The sequence below is a fragment of the Lutjanus erythropterus genome, chromosome 11, assembly GCF_056507025.1.
Source record: "Lutjanus erythropterus isolate fLutEry1 chromosome 11, fLutEry1.hap2, whole genome shotgun sequence".
Lineage (NCBI taxonomy): Eukaryota > Metazoa > Chordata > Actinopteri > Lutjaniformes > Lutjanidae > Lutjanus > Lutjanus erythropterus.
The window spans coordinates 27,233,882-27,256,093 of NC_139327.1; positions in this window are offsets into that span (position 1 = coordinate 27,233,882).

Consider the following 22,212-nt stretch of genomic DNA (forward strand, 5'->3'; position numbering starts at 1 on the left):
TCCTACATTTGGAAGAATGTTTCCACTCGCTTGGAAAAAAAAAATGAGCCAAGTCATATTTAATGGGCGCTGGGCAAGTTTCCCCACCAAAAAGGTACCATTCCACATGCTGACAGCCAGTTTCTTAGGCCAGGTTTCAGTTCTTCAAGGCCTCCATCCTCACCAGCTCTCCATCTGCCAGATCAGTAGATGCTTTCTCCTCTCTTGTGCTTTATGATAAGATGCTATGTGTTGTTTAGTCGAAGTTACATAAAGCTCCTCGGGCATGAGATTTGCCACTGTATGTTGGGCCTATGCATTGGCAAGAATCTGGCGATACGGATCTGGAATTACATGTCAGTATACAGCAATATATTACAATACTGTAAACAAAGTGATAATGTTTTTTTATAAACTTATTTTTAGCAAAACTGTAATGCCATTAAAAACACATCACTATGTGCATAAAATCTGAGTTAAAAAATGTTTTTATGCAATCAGGACAGTGAAGATAGATAACAATACTGATATCAAGCAGTCAGAGATTCAAACTTGATACAAAATTAACCACTGCCACAAATATTTGCATGTACCACAATATCATGGTACAGTTTTGAAAATTGATATAGCATCACAAAACATAATATAGTCTAATGTATATGATATATAATGTAAACCTTCCTGCAAGCTCCAATTTTCCAGGTCAGGCTCCAGGACAGGACCAGGTTTCCCTTTTCACTTTTCTGGCCTCAACATAAGAATCTTTCCTGGCCGTCCATCTGTTACCAGTCTGCCACGAAATATCTACAAGTTATTTTGTCATATTTTATGTCTCAGTGTAGATCCATGCTTGCCCCATCTTCTTCTTCTGTTGAGATTTATGCTGGTTAGCATCCATGAGCGTTGTATTACTGCCATGACAGTCCCTTGTCCCATCTATTCTAGAACTGCCATGCCATGTGTGAAGAGGTGTAAGATGGAAATGTTCCTGAATGTAGCTGCATGTGTGAATAATAAATAATGCGCCTGATAGTGCTGGGTTTCGTATTAAAAAATGATGACACCAGTACCAATACCATTACGCTTAAAGTGAAACAGATACCAATAGACTAGACTAATGCTACTTCATTTGATAGCTTTATTTTCTACCTTATTTCATACCCATCATGTGAATTTAAGCTTTTCTGAAATAATGTTTTGGTTGCATCTCAGCACAATGAACTGCCAACTCAAATACACCACGCTCGGCTTTACCACACCACAGATCATGCTGGCTGTAGCTGCCGCGATAGTGGGCCAATCGCATGTTGCATTAAATCAGAGAAAGCTTGTGGTGATTGGCTGCGAAATTCCTGCAAATTTTGCCATCTTTTTTATCCAGTTCTTTGAACAAAGTCCTACTTGGTTCTGGGTTATTTCGGTTCATACCTTAAGGTCTTGTGTAACAATACCCAGCCTTAGTGCCTAAAAGGTTGTCTCAGTAATTTACCATAAACTATGTATGAAAGTGGCTCAGAAGATGACACAGTGCATTGTTCTTCTTTCAAATTATTGTTGTAGTTTACAAAAGTCATAGATTACAAAAGGACCAAGTCAGGGGAACAAGGAAGTTATTTGTGGATACAAGATGTCAGTTCTCCTTTTTGTTAAAGACAGAGAGAATCGCCACGACCCAAACTGTTTGTCAAAACTCATTGGCCCGTGATGCCTGTTGGTGTGTGCAGGTGTGAGATCGATATTTGTGTCTCTGCAAGAAAGAAAAGAGAGTGCGGATCTTGTCTAACAAAATAGAGTCCACTTCATTTAGTATCAAATATTGGCAGCAGTAAGGGAGAGAAGAGGAGAGCAGGGAGCGGAGATAAGAGAAAAGTAATCAGGTAGGGACACCATTAGGTAATGGCCTGATAAGTCTGTAAAGCTGTGATAATACAATATGATTATAGAACTCTTATTGCTCTACTGGACCATGTATAGAGGGATATTTTACATATCCAAATTAATCTGTCCTGGAGACATTATAGCTACAATTGGCCTAAACTGTATGATAGCAAATCAATGTAATTAACAAGGTCTTAAGGTGAGAAGAGATTTTTGGTGAGTAATAGATTCCTTTTCTTTTAGTATAATAGGTTATAGGATTGTGCAGTGTACATCTGTTGACTTGAATGGTAATCTTTGTATTGAAGATTTTAAATTATGTAAACAGGTTGACAATTATTAATTAAAATCAGTATGGGGAGGAACAGTGCCTCATTCTAACGTATGACTTTCCTCGTCTTGCCTTTCGTGTTCTGTCCTTTACTGTCCTGTCTTTTCCCTCACTCTTTCGCCTCACCCTATCTTGTCTTGAGTCATCTTGTCTCACCTAGTTATATCTCTTCCTTCCTGTGGTTTCATCTGATTGTACAGCTCTTTCCCTGCATCCTCTGAGCATCAGTTCAAATTTAACCGTATCTTGAAAACAGCACAACTAAAAGCGACTTATTAACATGGTCCGAGAGAAATGTTAGTAACCCCTATTTCTTTTCTAGGAACTAAGTTACAGATGGCGCTTCCCTTTATTGCTCCATGCTGTCATGGGGGAATATTGGGCAGCTAATATGACAAAGAAGTTTTGTGATAAGATTGTTGGCTTAAGGACACAACGTGGGAACAAAGGCAAAGTCTGATAGGTCTGTATAATGCGGGTCTCCTTGGGCTACAGGTACCTTCATGAATATTTGTTTGAAGCCTCAGGTTGGCATGAATCGTGATTGCTTATTCTGCCAAGCAGTTGTCAGACTAAACATGCTGATGCATTAAGTAGATCAGAAGACATTTGCATTTTGGTTTACATATAATTGAATCTGACACGAAGTCATGCAATTCTGAGCTACAAACAGAACGCTCCTCAGGCTTTTAAGTCTTTCTGGCTGTCTTCTATACTGTATGTATTTTGTTTAACCACAGTTAAATTGACTCCACATTTTTCTTTCTGTTAAGTACATGTGACCTTGGGAAAAAGTTTGAATTTAGATGGGTACATTGTAGACTGGATAATATGAAAGTGTGATCATCATATAGATCTATTTGTTCAAGTCGTTTGTCAAACCAAATTTGTTTGAGCTTATTAAGTGTAAGGATTTGCTGCTTTTATCGGTTTTATCTCATTGTACAGTTAGTTATTGACAATTTTGGACTATTAATTGGACATAAAGAAGCAATTTGATGATGTGAACCTGTTTAGGTTTGGGTATCATCCACCAGTGCAAAACACATTTAAAATTGTAATTGAAATAACTGAGTTTGACCTGACCTTGACCTGTAAATATCTCATCTCTAGGAATGGGAATTGAGAACCAGTTGCAACTGACAATCAACTGACAAACTGTCCGATCCATTGTAATCATATTCCTCCAACCTTATCAGCGCTAACATGTTTTTCTTACCATTGCACATTGCAAATCAATGACATCAATCTTATGCTGAACACTTGCAAGAATGAAAATGATCATTTCAAGTAAAGGAATCGATAAAGAATCAGACGGATGAGCAGAATCGACATCAATAAAATCTTATTAATTCCCATCTCTACTTATTTGATACTACTTACTGCAAAACAGACTGAATTTTTGTGTAGTGCATTTTTATTCCTCCCAATAAAAGTTGTCTGGCCCTGAGAGGATTACCTTTTCCTGAGCTCACAAGGTTGCAGCAGAAAAAAAAAAATCCCTGCAGCTTCTTGTCTGTTCACAAAATGACTGCAAGAGAAGTTGCTTTCACTCCGGCCTGTCTATTAGACACGGTTTGAATGACAGGGCCGTTAGGACCAAGGATCTGTGCTTGAGTCTCAGAATGTGATACAACGGACAGGAGCGGACTTTTTACAACTCCAACCATGTCAGAAGTGCAGACACGTAACCCTCCGTGTTACCGTACACACACCTCCATCTCTCTGGGCCACACTGCAAAAACCGGATTTAATGCTTTTGAGATCAAGCTCTTTTTTCGTCTAAGTCTTTCATTCCCCCTTTCTAGTTCTTTCTCTCTCTCTTCTCTCCTTCTTCAGCTTTTCCGCCTTTGGGGTTTTGTGTTAAAAATGGTGTTGAAAGCTCGAGGGCTGAAAGGTGAATGGATGCCACTCTTGGTAAATTGTCCGTGAAGGACAGTCCGAGAGCAAGAGATGGATGGAGGAGGACAGAACATGAGAGATTGAGTGGGAGTAAGCACTAAAGTGAGGACAGACGAAAGGGTGGAGACAACAGACAAGGTACAACGGGACAATAAGAAAAAGAGAAGTAGAGAGAACAGAAGGAAGAAAAGGAGAATGAAGAGAAGCAGAAAGAGAATCAGTGACAAGAAATGTTAGGAATTAGTGGGAGAAGTGAGAGTGAGGAAGAGACTGAGGAAAGAAAAGCGTGGCTGCCAGTCACTTCTCTCCTTTGTCAAACTTGGGTTCGTGCTGCCTTCAAGCCCCAGACATAAAATGGTGCGAATCAGGAGGAAAACAGGGAATTGAGAGCTCCAGGGACATAGAGGCGTAACGGGAAATTGCGGCGTGAAACTCTCTGTCTCAGAAAGTTTGAACCTGAAACTGTCTGACTCAGAGAACCTGACAAATACAACTTTGGAGCGTAATAGGACACTGAAATATTCACGAACCTTGGTTTGCCCAAAGCATAAAATAAGCATGAGACTGATGCATTTGGGTATACTGTGCTGAAATGCTACACTAAACACAGAAAATCTTTTAGGATTTGATATTGTATCCTGTGTTAGCGGATATGCACTTCACCTGCGGTTCCCATTTGCAATGCACAGTGTATCATTTATTTGTAGTTTTTGCCTTTCATTCGGAAATGATTTGCATTTCTTTAGAAAACATTTCCTGATGCTGACTGCTAAAATAAAATAAAAACATCACCTCTGCTAAATTATAACAATGTTAAGGTTATGTAAGTGAAAGTTTTAAGCAAATTCTCACTGTTTATTTCACTTATAAAGATTGAGTTTACTTTACTGTTTTTATATATTTTATTATTAAGTTTTGAAAGTAAAGCCAAAGAATCCTAACAATATGTCAGCCATAGAAATAAAGGTTTGAACTAGAACCAAAAAGGGTTCTACAGTTTGTCCCTATGAGAGCTCTTTTTAGGTCCTGGTGCTCTTTTATAAAGATTCCACTTGGAACCCTTTCAGAGGGTTCTACCACAAAGCCAACATAAAGGGTTCCACCTAGAACCATCTGTGAAAGGTTTCACACAAAACCCCTATGAGAGGTTCTACAGAGAACCCTTCTATGGTGAAATCGTTCCATCCCTCTCTGGGGGTTTTATCCAGAACCTTTCCACCTTCTAAGGATGCTACCAGAACCCACCCAGGGCAGTCTATCGAGAACCCTTTTATAGTCCAAGAGATTTATCTAGAACCCACAAAGGGATACTACTGAGAACTCTTTTAGATTGCAGGTTGTTTTATTTATAACCTACCCAGGTGGTTCTACGAAGAACCGTTTGATATTCCATGACTTTTATGTAGAACCCATCCGGGGTGATTTATTGTTTATATATACTTATATGGTTTAAGAGTTTTATCTTGTACAAGGATTGAGGATTTCAACCATCCTTAAAGAACTCTTTCTAACAAAAAGGGTTTGTAATGTAATCTTTAGTCTTACAAAATACCCTTGACAAACCCTTTCTTCAAAGATGGAAGCAAAGGTTCTGGATGGAAGTCAGGCCCTCAGGAGGGACCTTTTTGGAACCCTTACTTCTAAGAGTGTTCACTGACTCCAAGTCCGTTTAAATTTTGCTTGCAGATTGCTGTAATCCTAATGCCTTTGGCACGTTTATCACAAAGATTAAATGTATTGTAGCCTGTTTTGTCACTAGGATTAAGTGAAATGTGTGGCATTAGGATTTTATGTAAGATTAGGATGCACAGTACCTTTAAGTTACATGACAGGCTGTGTCAAACATAATCACTGGAGAAACTTAAACTGGTGCATGTGTTGGGTCATGGGGTAATAGATGACAAAACTAATGGAACAGTTTATATATTCCTCCTGTCTTATAGTTTAAGCTCCTCTTGCAAATGTTGTTCTCATTTATAATATTTATTTAAGTTGACAGTTACTAGCCTCTGTCAGGCAGTTAGGCAGCCCTTGGATTTCCCAAACTCAAGGATTTTCCACTATGTCACGGCATCAAAATCGGATAAAACACTGTTAGAAACAAGTGCATTTTTCACTTGAAAACAGTTCATGTCAAAAAGTAAAGAGGGGTTTTCTCCGCAAGTCCAACTGAAATCCATAAGTCGTGCTTTTTTGCAGTAAATGCAGCATGTCAACTGTACTACGGAAAAAAGATCCTTGAAGAAATATCTGATCAGTGTTTGATCGACAGCCGACCTGGCAGGCAACAGGGAACAGAGCAAACAAACTTATGCTGGAAACTACAGTCTAGTTTACAGCAGACAGTATTTTTGTAGTTTAAATTTTCCACACCAGGATGGGGTGAATATTATGTCATATTTTGAAACTGGATTTAAAAAAAAAAGCTTGAAAAAGTAAGTTTTGTAAGATTGAAACTAAGTCAGAGATTTAAATTTGTCACTATTTCCCAGGGTATTTGTTTGATTTCCAGGTTTGAGACCTTGTTAATTGTGATTTGAGAACTGGAGCGCATATGTTGGGAAAAGTTCTAAAACATTGAAACCTGTCCCTCCAAAGGGCAAATCTTTCTTTTGAAACTTTTTTGGGGTGTCAGAGCTGAGTTTTCAACTTGTCATATGATTTCTGGCAGCGACGTCTTGTGGTCTGAATTCCGAAACTCTGAAACAAACAGTCTGGACACGAAAAAAGCTGTGATCCTAAAGGCAGGGGCATTTGCTTTTAACCTATTGCTTGCTCTCGGCTGCAGGTTTCAACCCTGAAAAACAAACTCATACATCAGGAGAACAGTGACAAATTTGAAATTCTGAAAATGTGTTGGAAAAACAGTGGTTCAGTAATGAAAAACATACATACAAAATAATGTTTGCAGATTTTTTTCTTAAAAAGTTTCAATCTTTCAACACATTTAAAAAAAAATAAGATTTCATTCTTTCAAACACCTTGAGAATTTTTTTCAGTATCTACATATGACATGATATTCATCCCATACACCAGCATCTAAACTGACAGAAACCCCACTGTGCAACAAGTGAGGCATCATTGATGAAAATATCCACTTTTGTTAAATATCTAGAATAAAAACAACATAGGATAGTTGACAGATGAGGCAATGATTCTGTTCAGTCCCTACACCAGAGCATTTAAACGATATCTCCAGATTCATCTTGCATGTAACATGATTTACAGTTTAAAGAATGACCAAAGCTGATATGAGGGATGGTGAGAGATAACAGGAGGCGTGGAACAAGCTGTTCTGCACTGTAGAGAGACAAGGGAACTCTGATACAATCTCCTCTTGTCTTCTCCATATATCTACTGCACCTGCTTTTGTTCCCATGAGCTATATTTGTTTCTCCACCAAATCGTGTCTGCAGAATTTATTCATAGCTAGATTGAATTTTGCTAAATCAAGAAGTAGCGGGACACCGTGTTCTCACATTTTAAGGTTGGTTCTTTATTTAACATCCGAAATCCCGCATTTTCAAATAGAACAGACGCAGGTTCCCAGTCTCACATCCTCTCACACCCTGTTAAAAATACACAAATGCTGTTGAGAAGTAAATTAGATTCTAAAATATTTAAAGCAGAGCCAAAAATGTTGGAGAGATTGGTCGCTTCAGTAAACACAGTGGAATGAAAACAAGCTCATTATAACTAGTAAGACACTTTTTCTAGTGTGAAGAAATAGACAAACAGGCTTTTTTTATTTTAAATAATGAAACGATGGTGGCTGAAATCATTTAGCTGCGTCAGTTTCAGTTCAGTGCATGCAGGCTTACTGTCACACTGTCGTGACTTATTGGGACACTTGAATAAGAAAAACTATGCTTTTTCTGTATAACAAGAAATTGTCTGATAAGAAAATCTGTAACCTTACCCTTGAATTCACTGGGCTGATCAGGCATAACATTATGACCACCTGCCTAATATTGTGTTGGCCCCTCTTGCTGCCAAAACAGTCCTGACCCATCAAGGCATGGACGTCACTAGAACCCTGAAGGTGTGCTGTGGTATCTGGCACCAAGATGTTAACAGCAGATCCTTTAAGTCCTGTAAGTTGTGAGGTGGGGCCTCCATGGATCAGACTTGTTTGTCCGCCACATCCCACAGATGCTCGATCGGATTGAGATCTGGGGAATTTGGAGGCCAAGTGAACACCTCAAACTCGTTGTTGTGCTCCTCAAACCATTCCTGAACCATTTTTGCTTGGTGCATGTGTTCCCCATGTAAGTGACGCACACGCATGTAAAAGAAAATGTGATTATGTTTGTGTCCACCTGTTCACCCGTATTTAGAAATTCTGAATTAAAAAAAAATATCTTGGTATGATTTTGAGTTTTATTTATTCTATGTACATACCTTTGGGCAAAACATGTTACAGGGAAAAAAATGGAAGGTTTCCATGTTTATTTTCCAGTCATGTAATTGGTCAGATAACCAGCTGTTAGGAGGGAACCATTCCTTTCCATCACAGAGGGAACCTGACCTGATGTCTGCTGTTAAGGACTGTAAACTGGAGAAAAGAGGGAAAAACAGAACTCAAACACACACACAGATGCACATGGACTCTTGACTGTTTGCATGTAAAGGAAAACCCATGTTCACACACACACACAAACAAATGCTGAGGCCTGTACACAAATGTCCACCTCACGGGTCAGTGAGTTTTGATGGAGAGTTGGGTCACGGTGAACTAGAGGGGGGGCCACAGATTAAGGAATGAGGTGGCGTCTCGCTGTGGGTGGCTCGGAAGCTGCCTCTAGTTATTTTATTAGCCAGACAGAAACACTGCGGGATGCTCTCTAATACCACCAGTGATTTACACGTATTCAGGGACACACACACACACTTACACACACAGAAACAGCCTACTTCTCTCAAGAAGACACAGACCATTGAGGACACACACACATACACACACACACACGGACTGAGCCATCCTGACAGCCCTCCCTGGGTGTGTTTCTTGCAGGGCTACACAGAGATTAGCCATTATTTCACATCAGCGAGGCTGGCAAAGTTTAAAGAGAGTTGTTACTGTTATCTTGACACGTAGAAAACTAACTCCCCTCTGCACTGCACTGTGAATGAGTGTGTGCGCTTCTTTCATTATGTATGTTGTGTACTTGCATGTGTGTAAACACAGCTTCCGACAGGAGAGTTAGTCAATAAAACAATGTCCTGCGGGCAACTTAAGGGAGAGGAAAAATTCATCAGTATTAGTGCCAACCTGTCTCCTACAGGGGTTCACTGTTGACTTGACTTTCAACCTTAACAGTGATATATGAGTAAAGAAAGTGCCAATTTAATTAAGAACATTCCTTCTTGATTGGAGAAGCGAGCATGCTAGATTTGTATTTTGATTACCTTAGGACCAATTGATCACAGAAGAACTGAAACATTTTCATACATTTAAATCAATGTTCATTTTGCTACTTTAAATAATAATAATAATAAGATAATTCATCTTAGTGCAGAGACTATCTGTCAACAGGAAACTGATCTGCAACTGTTTTAATTAAGCAATATCACACTGTAGGTTGTGCTGTTGGACTGAATATCAGCATGGCATGAACTTACCCTCTATGAAGTTACTGTTAGTATTACCTTTCTGTAGAACTAATAGTTATTTCTTGAGCATTATGTCATTTTTTGCTGGTTTGAAAACATCATAATAAAACAAGCCCAAATCCCTGCTAATTGAGGATCTGAGAACTTATGATGGGCAGGTTTTTTTGCATGTGTTTTTTTTCCTTAGCTAAACAAATTAACAAATTAATCAAAACTTATAATTTATAGATCAGATGATCATGAAATCTAAATCATCATTTATGACCCATCTGCAGAGGCCCCGCCCTTTGCTGGTATTTTCTTATTTTCTCGTTATTCTGCTGTGTTCAGGATGTTTCTGGGTGTCAGACTTTTAGCAGTGGGTGTGTAATCCCCAGCCAATAACACTGCACAGTTTGTGAGGTCAGGACTCACAAAAATGAAAAAAAAACTCTGTGAGAGCCACAGTTCTGTGTGTCTGCTTCAGCTACATTGACACAAAATGTAGCACCTACCTGCGGGGTTGAGTGTGTGTTTATTTGTGCTTCAGATCATAACTTTGTGAAACAGTTAAAAAAATAAGGTTCTATTTTTCTGATTCACTGCCTACTTTTCGCTAATAATGATCCCTCTTGTGATTCCCCCTCTTGTGCTGGTTTAGCCAGGAATGACGGGCCAACTTTGAACAGTATGTTTGCAAACAGAAACAACATTTATCGTACTTCACTTGGATAGAAAACAACTATTGTATAATGAAAGTGCAGACTATTAATCATCGAACAACCTATACTTAAATGTAGTTTATAAAAAAACAAAAAAATGTATTGTTTCCAAGAGAACATTGAGCATATTTTTTTTTATTTCCCTAAGAGAGGAACTTGGCACAAACTTAGACTTTATAAAGTCCACAAAGACATCAAAACTCTGGCCAACCACCAGACAGAAAAATCTCTTAGAAAGGATGAACTTCAGGATTTACTAAGCACAAAAAACAAAATAACAAAAGCCTTTTGAAGGATGGACTATTTTGAATGATCTGTGGCGTTGAAATGGGCTTAGTCAACTTCTACTACTTCTATCATCACTTTTTAATGGTCCACATTAATCTTTCAAGTCTACCTAAGCGGATCCAACAGGAGTTATCATAAGCCCAGAGATTTCAAAATACGTCTTCTGAGCAGAGTGACTTATCTGATGCCAGAGGCTGGGAGACGTGTCAAATGTAGTGAAACGCACCAGCACTTTCCTTCGCACCTCTTATCCTCACATGCAGACTCTCTCCAAAAGAATCCATACCCCACTCAGATTTATCTCTGGTTTATTTTCTTCTGCATTTTTTTTTCTCTCGCTGTGACCCAGTTGCAAAGGTTATCTTGCTGAAAGATCCTCTCTCCACTCAACTCTCTGACCCATATATCAAGTCTCAGTTTTCACCATGATATCTTACGCTACAAGTGGAAATATAGCGCTGTTGATATATGGTCAGGCTTCAGTCACGTGTCAGGACTGAATGGTTTCATACTTATCTCACTCAATTACTATTACAAGCGCCAAGAGCCAGTAAAGCCACCCTGCAATGGGACCTTCAAATGAATTTCTCATGCATGAGTCTTACTCAATATCAATTCCATTCAATATCGATTACTCATTAAAGGCTCATCGTCTTCAATAAATGATTGAATAATGTGAATGAGCTCAATTTCTTCCAATTGTTCATGCATGACACAGGTTCAATACAATCAATAACTCATTCTGCTGAAATCTTCAACAGACTTTCACCGCTTGAAAATGACCTTCAGAACATCTCCACGTTCCTGATTGCGTGTTTGATGGTTTCCATCATCAGGCTTCCCTCATCATCCCTGTGATTGGTATCAACTTCTCATTAGGGGAACACAGAGTTTTCATAAATTTGAGGGTCAGTAACATGTAAAATGTAGTGGGGGGGAAAGGAGTTTCCAGACATTCAAAGGGAGAAAACACAAAAAGCCTGTCAGAGGCTCCTTGCATACTATGCCACATTTGAAACAGGCTTATAGAAACAGGCCTTGATCCCTAATAGTTCAAGTGTAATTCACAAATGCAGATTAGACTTGAATCAGACAGTTCATTTTTGATTTGCAAGGGGAATTATCAACAGGCCTCTAGGTGCAATTAGATAAACCTACAACCAATCACAGCAGTGAAGGGTGTGACATAGCATAAATCAAACTTACAAAATCGTGTGCGAGATCTGCCGTGATAGCAGGTTCAATACTAGACAAGGGAACCCAGTAGAGTGCACATCCCCGCCAGTCAACAGATGGTGAAGCACCTACTGCAAAGCCGCCAAAACTACCACGTGCAACAAGAGGTTGAGTTGTAAGTTCCGCCAGCATTAACATGACCTCCACATAAGTCATATCTAGCTGAAACAAGATTTAAAACTGAAGCAGTTATTGATCACTTGCGGCCCCTACTGGCCAGTTAAGAATACCGAGAAATGATCTTGAAAAAACATGAAACTGACAAAAAATAACAGTTATTCCCGACCAGAGTAGTGAGTATTTTACCTTAACATGTTTTAATAATTTCTGATGACATGTCATGATCATTTTATGATGTATTACAGTAAATATATTACAGATTTCTCCTTTAAGTAAGGGCCAGTCTTTTTTGTTTGTGCTGGATACATAAATGCAACTTTTTATTTGAGGATTTAGAGTACATTCAACTAAAGTGCACATATAGCAAAAGTCAGACAACAGAGTGACTGTGCCAAGCATGCAGCTCACTGAGAGCTTTTGTTTATGTATGAGCGTCAAAATGTCAATAAATTTCACTTCGTCCCATGAAAGAGCCTCTTTTTGCCCTCTGTGTTGAGGGCAAATAACAGACAGATGCACACGGAGAAAGCCACTACCGCAGACCACAATTTTCACTTGCCTGGTCTGAGACACAACAAAAAGGGAGCCAGAATGGGTGTATTTAAAGTGTCAAAGTGGCAGAAGAGGCCCCGGTGCAGACGTCTAAATCTGCCTCTGTTACAGTGGAAGGCCATACCATCCAAAGCCTCCATGATACACGGCCAGAAAGCTTTAGTGACTAAGTGCACCTCCACCCAGGGGAATTAGGGAGGGAAGAGGCCTCTAAGAATAATTCTGGCAGGTTCTGAATTATTGTCTTTTCCCAGCTGGCTCCCTTTGCTTTCCTCCCTCCTCCCCCTGTGGCTGTGAATACAGCCAAATCCCCCTTGCTTTGCCTGGCTGGCTGGTATACTTCGACCATGTAGAAAAGCCCCATAGAGGTTTAACGGATGGTTTTGTCTGACTCAGAGAAACTAAGCATACGGCTATTGCCAGGCAAAGAAGATGTGATAGTAATAACAGTAATACGTAGAGACACCACCAGATAAACATCAATCTTAGCACCTGCTGGTTTCTGTTCCACTTCATCATATGGGGGGATGCTGTGCTCTAAATTAAAGTTTACAGAGACAGAAACACACCAGACAAACCAGCAGAGAAGAAGAGAGCGAGGTTTGAGCGCTACATCTCCAATCAGTGTGATCTGTAATTCCCAGCAACGTTTTGAGGCTTCAGCACCGCTTGCATCAGTTCCCACCAGAGGAAACTAACCTGCACCGGCTCTAACAATCAAAATCCTCACAAAAAAGTGCATTGATTTTACTCTACCTGAGAGAGAAATTATTTCAGCTCACCTAAGGCCCTAAGTATCTGCTTTACAGGAGACACTCTCCAAGATAAACTTTTTAATTTGCACTCTTGCACAGGCACTATAGATATATCTGGAAAAGCTCCATCTTTAATGTTTTATTCCTTCTCCACTGCAAATGATACAGAGGTTTCATATTCCAATAGCCTAGGAGGTGAAGAGAAATTGGTGAGGGAGGCTGTGGGCATTGAGGATGGGACTGAGTTTTTAGGGATGTGCATGCACGTGTGTCTCTGTGTATTTGAGTGCAAATGCAAGGATGTGCATGTTGTCAGTGAGTCCCGACTCAGCTCACCTCCTCCTTATTCATGCATTTTCCCCCTTTTTATATGCGGCGCAGTGCCTCGACATGAAAAGAGCTATCCTAATTGGAGACTGCTTTCTATGCAGGTTCCGTTTCGCATTGCCACATCGGGAATTCACAGAAAATAATAATAGTGCTGAACAGTAAAGGGAGAAGGGCATGCGTGTGTGTGTGCGTGGTTTGCGTGCATACCACAGAGCAGAGCGGGTTAAAGAAAATGAGAAGCTGGGGTAGAGGAAGGAGAGAAAGTGAGACAGAAGACGTGATTATGGTTAAACTGTCCTCTTCCATTTTCGATCTGAATGATTCCATTATCTTGACATAATCCATCCAAGATCTGCTTATTCTCAATTCTAGCTCTGAAAATTTCACAGTGAACGAACCAGTTTCTGTCACTGCATCTCAATCAGGTCATTGTCTTTACTTTTCAAGGGCGAGCGTGCTCATCCAACACTCGATAAAAGGCAACTGCGGAGCCCTGCACAGCTTGACCGCTACTTGACGACATTGATTATACAACTCATTTGTTTGCACATACTCTGTGGTTGACTGTGGCTGTATGAGGGACAGGGTCCAAAAAAAAATAAAATGGGCACCAGTTGTATGCAGCAGCGCACCAGAATGTCGTGATGCATTTATGGTGACAAAGTTCCAATCCCTGGTTTAGATTAAAATTGTTTTAGTATATGACTTAAAGTACATCAACTACTACACTTCTATAATAAAAACACACAGGGATCTATTAACTATTTTATCATTTAAAGGCACATAGAGGCCAACTAGTCCCTCAGCTTTACCCATTGGAAAGACACCTTAGAAGCCACTTTATCACGTTCCGTCCACTGAAGGGCACTCGAGGGGGCATTTTATAATATCTTGTCTCCTGGAAGGCCACCTTATTGGGCACTTTATCATATTTTCTTCAATGAAGGGCAGTCTAAAGGGCACTTAGTCATGTTTTGTCCACTGGAAAGGCACATTAGAAGGCACTTGACCATATTTTGTCCACTGGAAGGCCACCTTAGGGCACTTACACATGTTTTGTCCACTGAAGGGCACTTGAAAGTGCACTTCATCATGTTTTCCCCACTGGAAGGCCTCTTTAAAGGCACATTTCCACATTTTGCCCACTGAAGGGCACTCTATAAGGCAGTTATCATGGTTTGTCCAAAGGCCACCTTAAAAGACACTTTATAGGCACTGTAGAAGCACATTAGAAGGCATTTTACCAGATTTTTTTTCCACCAGAAGGCCACTGTAGAGGGCACTTTATTTTACCCATACTGTACGTTAGGGGCAACCAAGAGGGCACTTTTGCACTGGGCCATGAGGAAGAACAACCATACCCCCGCCCCCCCTCTGAGTCCACCCATGCTTACTGTATATGCATTCTCTTCTTCTCTCTCTGCACAAATATATACCAACCCACTCCCCATTCCCCTCCATTTTACACACGTTTATGAAACTGGCTGTCAGTAGGGTTGCTTGGAGCTGTGGTCATACTGAGCCTCTGAATAGGAACTGAGCTCAAGGGCCAGCTAAGGTAACGGATTGGTCTCTGCAGCTTAGCTTGGGCCAGGTGCTTGGTCAGATATTGGAAGAGATTTTAATGTGATTTGCATGCATGAAAACAGCAACCCATCCACCCGGGTAGATGACTCCGGCTGGTATGGAGAAAAGGGCAGAAAATAAGAAAGGGTTGGGGGGGTGAATAGTTGGTGAAGACGGAAGCATAAAGAAAGAGAATTTGCAAATGACTGGAGAGAAATAAGGAAAGAAAACTGAGAGACTGGCATGGTTTAAAATGAAACAGAGAGACAGGGGCAAACGAGGGAGAGGGCCTGAAAGAAAGAAAGTGGAATGAGGCATAGAGGGAAAGGAGAAGAATGTGAATAAGGCGGCGGAAAAGGAAGAAAGAATAAGAGGAAGAAGATTGGGGGAGCGTCTGGTTTAAAAATGAAACACAATGAAAGAATTTCACCAGAGGCATGGATTGTCTATCCAGAACATTTCCTTTTCAGCACCATCAAAGAAGGCAAAACTTGCCGATGCTGCGCTTTTTATCTCTCCATTCTCTGACTCTCCTCCCTCCAGTTCTGTTTTGTTTCTCTCCAAAAAGACCTCCAAAATGACTGACATTCAGGGGTGACCTCATTGTAGTTTTCTTATTTTGTTATTTTGTCTTCCATAAAGCCAACTCTGCTGTCTCACACCAGCAAATATGGCAAGCTCTGTTGTGAAATTGCTCTGATCTGGGACAAAGATTAATCTCCTTATCTCCTTTAACGAACCCAGGCCTAAGGGTGTGCATATTATTAGCTTTTAGACCTCTATGGTTTAATATCGCTCCACCAGATATGACTTACACCACAGACAAAGACTCAGTGATATATCTTTGGTTCCATGTGACAATGAGATGGTGGTCTCTTTTCTGCAAAGCCCATCAATCATACATGAACAATTAGGCAGCAGAACAGCGACGGGTCAGAATTTAGAGACTATTAGATGAGGGGTTTCTCTCTAATGGCAGTCTCTTGATGTGGAAGGTTTGATGAGTTTGATGAGGTGCAACTCTCTCATTATCATTTTTATGCCACTTTGTGCTTGGCTATAGACAAATACAACAGCTGATTTATGTGTTGCACTCTCTAACAACGGCAACATTACCGCGGTGGCATACTCGAGCTGAAGGCAGTTTCACGGAGCGCGTGTGAAGGCACAGATGGTGGGATTGATCGCAGTCAGCAATCATCCCTTCTGACAGTTGTAGGTATGTAAATGTTATTCAGTCGCAAAACACAAGTCTGGAATTGGTTAAAAATCTTTTGGAGAGAAAAACAGACAATGTTTTATCCGCTTCTCATGAGATGGACGTGTATTGATATTATTTTCAAAACCAAAAAGTATAATGTATGCTGTCACAGAAGTCAAAGTGAAATTTAATATTCACATTTGAGAAACTGGCATTTTGTTTAAGTGACTCAAAAGATCAATCAATTACCAGAATTGTTGCTGATTAATTATCCATCAGTCAATTTGTAGATTAATGGACTAATCCTTTCAGCTACGTAACTTGATGTAAAACTAAAACTCATATTCAGGTCATCACATACTGACACTTTGTCACATATCTTGGTGACTCAGTCTCGTCTGCAGTTATGAAGCCGGTTGGATGTAGTGTCAAATTCTCAGAAAGACCTTATGATGGTGAAATGAACATTCAGTTCAAGGGCAACAGCTCTGGATGACATTCCTGCAGTCAGCATGCACAGTCCCTAAAAAGTTGTAAAACCCGGGGCATCCTGTTTTTTTTTATAAAAATGCACATTTTTGAGTGCCCTTTAATTGTGGCACATGTGCAATCATCATGCTGTTCACTCAGCGTCTCTACATGCCACACTTGTCAGGTGGATGGATTATCTTGGCAAAAGAGAAGCCTTTTCAACTCATGAAAAACGGAAGCAAAAAAAAAAGTTTTCCATTCATATTTTTGCTGAGCATAGCTTATTTTTTGCCTATACCTAACCAAGCAGTTTTGGCATTAAATGCAACTAAACTACAATGATTTCACAATGTTAACCACATGTTAAAAAGGCTTTCTGGAGGCATTTCATACTGACACTAGGTACCTTGTGCATCGGTATGAGACGCTGGGTTGACTTAAACAGGTTAAACAGGAAACATACCCATGCAGAATGCACAGTTTTGGCAAAGCATGAGGATTTTGAGATGAATTCAAATCATTCTGGCTTTATGGAGCAGAGGCTTATAGATTTTGCTTTAAGTTGTTTTTTGTTTTTGCTTTTTTACTTGTAGCAGCTGATAATAACAAAGCCCAGTGAGCTGGTATTGATCTGTGATTGGTGATGGATATTTCAATGAATATATTCTAACACTGATCAGTTTCTACAGAATACCATAGACATATTCCTTGGCAAAAGCCATACTTAAGCACTTTAGCACTACTCTACAGCTTTCTTGCAGTTTACAAGTGAGTTTCCACCCCAGTAATGGAAGCTTGTTTATTTCAAGCTACAACCTGAAGTATACTTGGAGTGCAGCAGGTAAAGGATCTGAAACTTTGGCTGCAGACAGCCTGTTAATCCCTTCAATCCAATCCCTGTACAACTTTTACCACTTCTTACTGTGAAATTTACTGTCAGTTCTCCCTTCATAACCCCGAGTTCATATAGTTCATCGAGCCCGAAGGCCTGTCACTCAGCTTGTTGTGCTGTCTAGCATGAAAAGGCATCTTGCCTGCAGCTGAGGTAAGCAGCATCCATAAAGCCACCCAAATAGTTGAAGAAGCAGATGGCGAACAGAAGCAACTGGCAATAAAAACAAGAATGTAAATGTTGACTACTGTTATTTTAACATTCAGCGGAGATGCATTCATAAAATACACACCTACAGAAACTTGTATATGTAGAGAAAAGACTATTAAATGAGCTGATTTGGTTCGTAGTACGGCTCTGCTATGCATCATGTAGAGCTATTCATCCAGTAGAATGTGAAAATGTATGCAGTTCAAATGGCAGAAGCTCTAATTGCACAAGTCATAGAAATAAATCATCAGGCACCAAACTGCAATACAAGAAAGACTTAATCCAATGACTCTACACTGCCTTTATGCAAAATTGTATTTTCTGTCTAGATTAATGAAACAACGATCACATTTTTGCATCTTGGTTCTATTTTAAAGTTGAGGTCTTCCAGGTAATATTATGGGTTCTTTTTTCCTTGTCCTTTTCTCTATTGCTCGTTCCTCTAATAATGTCCTCCCGTGCCTCTGTAGTCACAGAGGCAGAGAACTCTAGAGGCTCACAGATAGTGAACCACCGTCTCTGTCCAAAAGAAAGTGTTCCTTCATCACTCAGAAAACCCTCGAAACCCAGGGGCACCTGCAAACATTTTCTCCTCAAAAACTTCCCCATGCTGACTGCACGGAGAATGTAAGCCACCCCTCACTCGTTCTCTCTCCTACCATCTCCCTCACTTTTCCATTTCTACATACTCATATTTCTAATATGAACACTTAAAAGCTGTTTTCACATTAATCTGCTGAACGGGGAAAGTTTCTCTGCGCTCACTTCAAAACCGAGTTTAAGACACGTACTTGCAAGAATCACTTTGTAACATCACAACTAGTTAAGAAGCTGATTCTGAATATGCAACTTGCACAAGTGTTACGTGCAAAGTTCAGGAACGAGTCGAGAAGCGCCAGGACAGAGGTTGGAAGAAGCACTGTCAACCAGTAGTGGTTTTGCAGGATGTTGACTTTGAAAAATCCTCAACCATATCACAGGGGTGGCAGAAAAAGGGACCTTCAAACCACAAACAAAGCTACAAAGACTTAGATCAAGATGGCTGACCCATGGGGTGGATGCTGCTTGAATGGAAGTCAAAGCATGACCCTGGCTGGGCCACCTGAGTGAGGGTGTCTGATGTTGAGAAACCCAAAACACCAAAGGACTCCAGGTCACATCACTGATGATGCATCCAAGTGCAACCAGAAGGATATCTTGCACATCGTGTTAAAAGTTTTTACCTCATTAATAGAACTTGTGGGGAAAAAAGGCAAAACTTATTATTCCAAGCAGAGTATTTATATCTTAAAGCATGTTTGGAGGGGATGTTTAAAGAGAAAATAAAATAAAAGCCTGTGAGTTGTCACCTACAGTAAAATCTGAGAAGAGCTGATAATTTTTTCAGTGGCAGATTCAAACAGTGTAGCGTGTACAATAATCCACCTCAGGGAAGAAACTAGTAAACAAAACACTGGTGTGTGAGTATAATGCTACTTTTGTAAAGCTGCTTGTGTGGCACAACCATATAAAAGACTTTATTCTTTTTGGGGTATTAGGTGGATGTCTGGGAAGTTGTGACATGAACAACAAATCCTCATACATAAAAGCCAGAATAGGTTTTTCACCAGACTCCTAAACCGACATAAATTACCGTTTCCAGCACAACATATATGACATACATGTTACAACATATATATATATGACAGCGCCATCATAAGGCGTACTGGACCTTCGTTGTAGCTGACCTTTGTCATCTAATGGTTAACTGTGAAACTGGTTTGCCACCAAATCTACTTGGTTAGGTTAAGAAAAAAATCAGAGTCCCTATATTGTTTCAGTTGCTTCGTATGTTAGTAACAAAAGTTAAGTCAAGTTACATACTTAAACTTACTGACTTCCTGACTTAAACTTTAAAAATACAAAATTATTTCCTGGGTGTATACATGTACTTATTTTTTGTTTTATATTTTTATTCTATTCTATATCTGCTTGTATTGTATTTTGTGTGTATTGTAATGGAACTGAAACTCTAATTTCGGTGTACAACCGAGGTCTATAATGATAAGAAATTATCTTGAATCCTTGAAAGTGGTAATAAGCTGTTTGTACAGACAACCTATTAGGGTGGTGTGGGTGGGCTTGAAATGAAGGAATTCTATATTCAAAACACTCTATCATGATCATTTTAATTTTTTTTTTTCTAAATTTCAACACCAACTTAACATTTCATTGGAATTCAACTTGAACCCAGTGCAGATTGATTTTAATAATTAGTCAACTAAATTGTTTGCCTTTTGAGTTCTTTGTTCCCTATGTTACAAAACTGTGGTTCCCTTTTTTAAACTTTTCCTTTAAACCTTTTCTTTCTCTCCATATGTACTTTTAATTAAGCTGAGCTGGTGCGGTGTTAGAGGTTAAGGTAACACAGATGTGACTACTGAGAGAGAGGTGGGAAAAAAAGAAGACTTGCAAATCCCAGCCCTCGCACTCCATTCCCACAGAGCCCTGAAATAAAACTTGATTTGTCAACCTAAATTACATTGGCTTCTTACAAGAGACTTTTCCCCACTGACGGAGGAGGGAGCACATTCGCGATAATGGGCAAAGAAATAAATTGACATTTAAATAATCCTAATCGCTTTCTCAGAGAGCCCAGTGGTGAGCATCTCAGGGGCAAGGCGGCATGAAGATAACACAGCCTGTCATCACTGTTAAAAGTGTGGGGGTATGTTCTCCTGCTGTATCTCCCATCGAATATGTGCCAGATGAAACCCCACTGAGCCCTCTCGACCTGATGCAAATAAGAGAAGAGATTTGAGAGCACAGGCATGAGAGAGAGAGAGAGGGGGGGGGGACTAAATATCTAAAGAGAGAAAGGAGGAGAAATAGGGCAAGAGGAATATTGTTGCCTCACTCAAGTACTTGTGTGCCATAAACAGGGTGAAAAGTTTGCTTTGGAAGTTATAATAATCATACCCTCAAAAAGCTTTTAGGGATAATGCTGTTGCAGCATTAAAATGCATGCAACTTGTCAAAGTATTTCCATGTAGTCTGAGTCAATGCCCTCTGCTTACAGTGAATACATGCATTTCAGAGCAGGCACGCCAAATTGTCTCCATTACACCATGATTACTTATGGGGATTGCCATTCAGAAAGCAAGAAAGAACACACTCACTGGTATATATGCTGTCAAACTGTGGCCACCAGGAAAGTAGACGAGTAGACAGTCTGACAGAAGCGACTGCAGAAGCAGTCGCTGTGACAAGAAGTGCTGCACAGCCACTCTATTCTCCCCCATCACTCAGGGCCAAAACAGCCATCTAAGACTTCAGAGTTTGATCAGATTGCTCAAATTAAAATTCTCTACAACACTGCTGTCCCAGCCACATGTTCAAGGTGAAGCAGCTCCAGGAAAACCTATAATGGAGTTTTTTTTTTCTCTCTCTCTCTCTCTTTAAGGATTTTCTAAAGTTGAAGGAGGAGCAGAGTTGGTGCAGAGGAATCACTGAGGTGTCAAAGTGGTGGTACTTGTCAGTTACCAGTCTAATCACAGAACAGGCTGATAATTTTTTCGTTATCAATTCATCTGCTGATTATTTTTAAAATTAAAGGAAAATCTGTAATATATTTACGGCAATAAGACTCTTCTTTCTGAATTTTATATTCCAGACCACATATTGTTATTTGCTTGTTATTATTTGGCTGTTTCATGTTAATTAGAGTTCAAATTAATGCTGAATGTTCCCAGAATTAGTCTGTTTTTGAGTTGTAAGTTAGGGATAATGTACAGTGAGCAGGTTGTTACTGTGAAATAAATCTGAACAGGATGATGCAGGTCTTGAATCATCCTGAAGGGTCACTTTATATTTAAAAAAAAATCAGTAATTTGACACAAAATATTAATATTAAAATGATTTTAGCGATTTAACAATGTCTTTAGTGTTCCTCCAGAGTCTATAATCAGAACTGTGTCCATAGCAACGATCTGTTCTTCATTACAATGGTCTGTTATACAGAAATAACAGACGTTAGAATGCTGCACTTGACCAATCAGAATCAAGTGTTTAACAAAGCCATGTAATAAGAAATCATAAAGCAGGAGTACATGTTTATAATGATTAAACTGAGAAATATGTTAATGGAGTCTGGCAGGCAGACAGTAGTCAATCACTGAACTCCAGCTCCAGAGTGTGTATTTTTTTTA